Raw genomic sequence first — 7841 nt, forward strand, 5'->3', positions numbered from 1 at the left:
AAATTAGCAAAGAATCTAGCATTAACTACCATTTGTGAAAGAGTTTCAAATTTTTTCCATGTTTTGTACATAAGCTTGTTTTTTCACTTTCACTCCTGAAAGGCCTGATTCTAATTTTTAGATGATATCCTCTATCCTAAGACTCCACAATCAGTGGAAGTGGTTTTTCATATCTAACCCCCCTCAGTTCCTTTTGAACCTTGAAAACATTGATCAAATCACCCCTTAACTTTCTAAATTCCACAGAATATGTCCCGAGGTTATGTAATTTCTCTTTATAATTTAGCCCTTTGAGTTCACTTATCATTGTAATAAATCTACACTGCATTCCCTTCAAATTTAGTACATCCTGTCTAAATGTGATGTGCAGAACTGGACACAAACATATCAAGACTTGTCTGACCTTGCACCACTATTGCATGACTGGTAGCACATGAATTCTAATCTTCTAGATAAAAAGGCCAGCATAATATTACCCTTTTTGATTGTTTTCAATACCTGCCCATAAGACTTTAATGATCTGACTACATGGGCCCTATGTCTCTTTGGATTACTAGAGTTTCTAGCTTTTCAACATTCAGTACAGATTGGCTTCAATTTATGTAGCAGTTGTGTTCCCGAAAATTATCATGTTAAACAAAACCACATTATTAGAAACACATATTCCCATAGAAATCCATGTAAATGTTCACATTACATTGCTAGAATGTCAAACAAGTATAGAATACAAGAACAAAGTTAATATAAAACACCAAAAATATATATGAAAAGGTGCATAAAGAATATCCTTTACTTAGATTGGTTAGCTGGATGTAGATCTGCAGTTCTGGAAGTTGAAGGTTGAGGATTATGGACTGCTCTTCCACATCTTTGGAGGTGGAGGGTTGGGCCTCCTGGGGAGCAATTTTTAAAAACTTATCCAGCCTTAATTGAGTTAGACAATGGCCAAAACAAGGTTAACAACAAGGAATTTTGGTGCACGTTTATTCCTCTGCACTGATGGGAATCGGGTAGGAACCATGTTATCCCAAATCTGGAGCACATTATTGGAATCATGATTTAAAACCAGGTTACAGGGAAACCCCTTAATCATAGACTCATCAAGGTCTACATCACAGGAAAAGGCCCTTTCATCCATCGAGTTTGCGCTAGTCAAAAACAATCACCTAATTATTCCAATCCCATTTTCCAGCATTTGGCCTTTAGCATCTTATGCCTTGGTGTCACAATTGTTCTTCTAGATGCTTTTTAATTGTTATGAGGATTTCTGCCTTTATCACCCTTACATAATGAGTTCCAGATTCCCACCACACTCTTCCTCACAAACGTCCTGCCCCTTACCTTATGTCGATACTCTTAGTCATTGACCACTCCAACAAAGGAAAAAAGTTCACCCCATCTGCCTCCTCTATGCCTCTCATAATTTTACACATCTCAATCATATCCCTCCTCAGTCTCCTGTGCTCCAAAGAAAAGAAATCCAGTCCAGCCAATCTCTCTTCATAACTATAATTCTTCAGCTCAGGCAACATGCTGGTAAATCCTCTCCGCACCCACTCCAGTGCTATCACATCCTTCCTGCAGTGTGGATTCCAGAACTGCTCATCACAATCTAACTGTGGCATAACAAGCTTTTCATACAGTTCCAACATTACCTTCCTGCTCTTAAACTTTATGCCTTGACTATAAAACCAAGTAAGTATATGCTTTTTTAATCACTTTACCTGTCCTGTTACCTTAAGGGTCTGATGGACATGCATAGCAAGGTCCCTCTTATCCTTAGAGCTTCTCAGAGTCCTATTATTCATCATGTATTTCGTTCTCATGTTTGTCCTTCCTAAGTGCATCACCTCACATTTATTCAGATTGAATTTCATTTGTCACTGATCAGTCCATCAATATCCTCCTGTAATCAAAGGCTAAACTCCTCACTATTTACTACCTCATCAATTTTCATATCACCCACAAACTTACTGGTCAACCCTCCTATATTCAAATCTAAGTTGTTTAGATATACCTATAACAGCAAAACTCCAAACATTGAAGGTGACTTTAGTGAGGACTTCATTATTCTGTTCCATGCTTTTTAGGTCCAAAGTGGATGACCTCACATTCATGTTATTCACTTGCTGTCTCCACCCCTCTCTGTGGCAACTGTCTGAGCCTGGATTAGATTACTTCAAACCTTAGTATCACATTTGAATCTGAGATGAACTTCCAATCACATGTTTATGTCTTCACCAAGAGTGGTTATTTTCATCTATGTGGCAATGCTCAACATTATCCTTGTCACAGCACATTGGCTTGAAATCCTGATTTTATTTTAGTTTTAGTCCTGAATATTTAGGTTTACTCCTAGCAGATCTCTCATATTTTATCATTTGAGGTCATCCGAACCTCTGCTGTTCCTGTCATAACAGGCACCAAGTTTCATTCACCCTGCACTCCTCTCCTCATTGAAGTGGATGTTGGTTAAGCAACACCTCAATTTTAAATTTCTCATCCTTATTTCCCTCCAGCACCAAAATTCTCGAAGATACCTATACTTTCCTAACTTTGGCCTCATTAGAATCCCTGATTTTAATTCTGCCACTATTAATTGCTCTTTCCTTTGGTTTCTGGACCCTGAAATCCCCCACTGAAAGCTCTTTATTTCTTTCTTCACCATTTAGACTCTTCTTAAAATCTACCTCTCGCGCCCGGTTTTTCATCATCACTCCAAAATTACGCTTGTGACTTGGTGTCAAATTTTGTTTGATGATGTCTCAGTGAAGTGTTTTGGGAGAATCGCTTAAGTTGAAGGTGCTATATTTATACAAGTTGTTATTATGTTATACATTGAAATCCATTTGCCACTGTTTTGCCTATTCACTGGGGGTCCATGCCTTCAGGGAGACCTAGGTATGGGCAGCACTGACCCTTCAGCACTCAGGGTGGAGCAAGGTCTTTTCTGTGCATCAGAGAGACAGAGTCTTATAGAAGATGATCTCCAATTGTGAGCTCTTTGTCACCTGCGCTTGCTGCTGGTAGGTTCATTAGTGGGCCTATCAGCAATAAACTTGAGAAAGAACCAGTCTGTAACTGGAAGAGCAAATTGGGAGGCATGTAAGTATAGTGAGCAAGCCCCTGCAACTGCTGTCAATTTGGAACCAGATCTTGAGTCTTGCTGAAAGTGACTTCAGGTTTCCAGATTGGTCAAGCATGGACCTAGCCTTAGGAGATGGGTGTTGGATGTGTCAAGATGGGTTGGGGTTGAGGGGTAAGGATGGAGCAGGCAGCAGGGGAGGAAAGTATGAGAAAAGAGGAGGCTATAAGATGGCGTAAGAAGAAGGAGAAATCTACAAGGAGTTATAATAAAGAGGCTACAAAGGGGTGTAAGAGTATGGGGAGAGATTGCAAAGGGTATGAGGGAGAGTGAGAAGATTGTCATGAATGCAAGGCAATGAGGAAGCTGCAAGAGATGGGAAGAAGAAAGAGGCTATAAGAAGATGGGAGAAAAATGTTGCAAACTGGAAGCAAAATGAAAACAGCAAGGTGGGGTGTAAAGAAAAGTCTGCCGGAAAAGGTGTGGATGGAGGAGGAGTTCATAATCAGGTGAGAACAGTATCACATGTGTGAATGGTGATATACTGAATTCTCCCAGAGCCAGGAAATCTAGAAGTCAATGAATTCCTTGAAACCGAATGTGGAATCTCTAACTTAAGATTGCATAAGATCAGGAGCTATTATTTGACAAGAAATGTAGTGCATGCTATTAAAAGCAACACAATCGATTGTTAAATTTAAATCTGCATATGAGATCTGAGATATAACAAATGAGGTAATGACTGCTAATTAAAATATTCCACCTTGTATGGCTGCAATGGAGCCACATTAGCTGTGATCTCACTAGTCTGTGAAGAATGTATTCAGGGTCCTGGCAAAATCTTTAGTTGCTAAATTCTGTCCATCATCTTATGCCAATTTAAATACTGTGTAGTATTTAAATTAAATAAATTAGTAAAATTAATGCTTTCCCTGAATGTTATGGCTTAAAGTTTAAATGAGAATTGATAATTAACGATATTGGTGAATTCTTCTAACTCTATTTCTGTATGAGTCCAAATACCCTATTACATCAATTCAAATACAAATGGTATTGTTACATTGTTAATGAATTGCCTACTAGATGACTAAGTCCGGATGAAGAAAGAGACCCCGGAAACTTTAAGATAGCCTCTTGAAAAAATCTCAAGAAGAGTCTTCAAAATATATTATTTTAATATAAGGACATTTTCAAGGAAGCAGAACAATTGTGCAATTGTCTGTTGAAGCATGGGTGTAAAGTGCATCATACTGAAAACTGAGCTTTTTATCAACTTTATAAATGGGATCATTGAGTACAAGAGCAAAGACATTTTGCTGAATTTATATAAAATAATTTGATCCCACTTTGAGCATGGTTTCAAATGTTTAGCATTAGATGTGAAGGTTTTATATAGGGTTCAGAAGGGATTGACTACAACAGCTCTGGGATGAAGGATGACAAAAAAAACTGAGATCACTGTCCTAAGAGCCAAGATCCCTGAAGTGATGTGTGTTTGTGTGTGTGTGTGTGTGTGTGTGTCTGTGTTGGAGAGCACTTTTAAAACTGACTGGATTTCTTTCTGAAAGAACTGGTGCAGCATTCATGTGATGAATGGCCTCTTTCATCTGCTGTGCTATTCAATTGGACCCAAATAAAATGCCGAGGGTGCTTACTGAAGCTCTTATCTGTGATGAGGAGTCCGAAAACAAGAGTTGCACCAGGGTCTATGGTTTCTCTTCCTGGTCCTTGGCAGGCAATCTCCAGAAGCAGTTTCAGTTGCTTGCTCATCTTTCCACCCTTATGTCTCTGGTTCTAAGCTGTGACATTGAATATTCTGAGACAAAGGGCAAGCAGGAACACTGGACAAGGATGGGAGGTTTTGAGCTTTGGTTGAGTTAAACGCTTCCTTCTGGCTTCACTCATCCTCAGCCCACACAAAGGATATTCTTTAATGTTCTGGGGAGTGACGAATGCATCTATTCTTGGATAGTTATGGTACAGTACTGCTATCCCTATTTTAACCCACTTTGATGTGTCGGGTGTAGCCCTATTTGCCCCAAAGTTTATCATACCACATAAATAGGAAGAAAAGATTTATTAATTGAAAGGATATGCTTTAGAAAGTCACACTATTGGCAGCACATAACAGGAATTCCAGAGTCACTCTCCAGGCTCTTAGAAACAATACTGGAAGCTATAGAGTTTAATGTGTACAAGGAACACAGTCCAACCCCACTGAACCAATATTGCCAAGCTTTTATAGCCGTGCTGCCTCTCACAGATGGAGATGAACAAATAATTTCTTGATAGGAGCTTCAGTGAACTGGGTGATGAGTAGTATATGTAAATAGCTTGGCAAATTGTATCCTTTGATGGGAGCAATAAATTAATTACCTCGCTGAATTGCCGAGGACTTTGGTAAACTTGAAAGCTCTTCCCTGCTGTGCTTTAAAACGGTCCTGTGGGTTGCAGCATGTAATTTTGGTTGTAACGTCCTGTCCCTTGTGATTTGAGCCTCCTGTTTTGAACTAAACCATGACAGGTCAGCTGACATGATTTTCAATTACCTTTGCACTTTTCCATCCGTATGTCTCCATAATATTTTCTAATATTACAAAAAAGATTCATGATTTCCTGCCTGATTCTACCCTGTGAACACTTACAATACACACTAAATTTGTACAATTCCAAAAGTGCAAAGAGTATCAGTATCATCCACATCCTGTAGCTGGATTATGTAGCTACCACTGACCCAAGGATAATGCCAAAATAATTTTTCACAAAGTGGAGCTTTTAAACCAGTGCAGCATTCTGTAAAAACAGGTCTCTCGAAGAAAATCCAATCTTTTCAACTCTAATTGACTTTGTTTTCTGTCCCTGTACTGCGTTGTACTCTTTGTCCACTTCTCCTTTCATAGCTTTCCTGCCAGATATGATGCAAGCAGTTAGGTGCTCAAGCTATGGAGAAACTGTTGATTTCTTTTTGCTGTTAAAGTGATCTTTCAATTATTAGAACAGCTGACAATATATTACAATTATTATTAGTTAAAATTAACCGGGAAGGAATTAAATTTCAGCCGCCCTAAAAAAACTCAGTGAAAAAGTGCTCCACAAAATGTTCTATTCTGTGATATAAGACAAGAATACAGTTTCAGATTCAACCCTGATTTGTGGTGAATTAACGTATCTCAACTGGAGCAGAAATAGTGGTTTTGCAATTGGCGTCAACACCCTAGAGCTAGAGGAGATCAGACAACATTCTTTTGATGTTGATCCAATGATAACTGCTAGAAAGTGAGTACATATTGATGTTGAGTAAAGATAAGATTCATCTTGGCATTGGTAACACCCAAGTTCAAATGGCTTGACACCATCCACTGTCTTGCGTCATAGGAAGGGTAACATCCTGGGAAAGGAACCAGAGGAATCATGGTAATTGACATTCCCTCACTTCTGTGACTGAAAGCAAATTCCATAGTAACAGAGGAATATTGAGTGCTGAGGTATGCCACATTGACTTCAGACTGCCTTGCTATGATCCCAGTTGATGGTAATGTTGGACAAGTCAGATCCCAGACTAAAACATGGTTTGACAATTCATAAATTTTATTTTTGCAGTTTTGTTACTGTAGTGATCAGTGACTGAACAAAGTCACACAAGGCTTTCAATGTACTTTTAACAAAAAGGAAATACTTCTACTACTTAAAAAAGCTAAATATATGACAATTTGAAAAGATCTTAAACGGCAAAAAAATGTCAACACATTTTCCTCATAATATCTTGCATAGGCACTTAATCCCAATGAAGTACTACTCCTACACCTTTCTGAACTGTTTAATAACCTACTTAATTAACAAGCTGTCAAGTGTTTTTTAAAACATACTGCGCATTCATTCGTTGTGATTGTCTCTGTTACTGCAGTTCCCAGAGCCACACAAGAGTATGGACTAGCCCATGACATTTTCTAGACCCTCTTCCTTGGATTGCTGAAACAGCTAAGACTTTTCCACCTCCGTTGGCCTGGAGTTAGTTTTCCATTTTTGACAATCTGAAGACTTCTACAAAACTCACTGCAGGTATATCTTCTTCTGAAATCACCCCTGATAGTAGTTCCCTGACCATCTGTTTCTATATCATGCAAATACTGAGAATATGAATGAGTAGTACAATCCACCTCAGCTCACTGACAAATCTTTAACTGAAGGTGGCGAAACAGTCTGCTGGACAAATTCATAAAGGAGACCAGTCAATACCAGCAACCGAGATAATGCTGAGTGGACAGCAATCTCACAGTAACATAACTGAGGGACTGAAAATGTCTACTTCATCAGTCAAACAGGAATTGTTTATATGTAACCATTTCAATAGAGCTGGATTAATAACTTGAGGGAGCTCAGGTGCATATAACACCATGTGAGCCAGACCAGCATCTATAGATTTAAAGCACATTCAAGAAGGAGAAATTGCCTAGTTTTAACATTCAGGTTAAAGCAAAAAGAGATTACCTCTCTAACCTAAAGAAAAAAAAAGCCTAGTACAGAAACCAAAATATTGCAAAGAAGAAAATATTTGTTACAACAGAGCTGCTATTTTCCATGATGAACTTTCATAAATTTTAAATGTCCGCCAAGTTATATTGTGAAGCAATCACCTGAGTTAGCAGAGAAGAGATCCTTTGTGAGGGAGATTCAGCAAATCAAAGGTTCTTCAGGTAACATGCTGGACCAAAAACATTGTCTATCCAGTGATTAGTGATAGAGGATAATCAAAAAC

The sequence above is a fragment of the Chiloscyllium plagiosum genome, unplaced genomic scaffold (genome assembly GCF_037043375.1).
Source record: "Chiloscyllium plagiosum isolate Xiang-an unplaced genomic scaffold, Cpla_swu_hap1 HiC_scaffold_25, whole genome shotgun sequence".
Classification (NCBI taxonomy): domain Eukaryota; kingdom Metazoa; phylum Chordata; class Chondrichthyes; order Orectolobiformes; family Hemiscylliidae; genus Chiloscyllium; species Chiloscyllium plagiosum.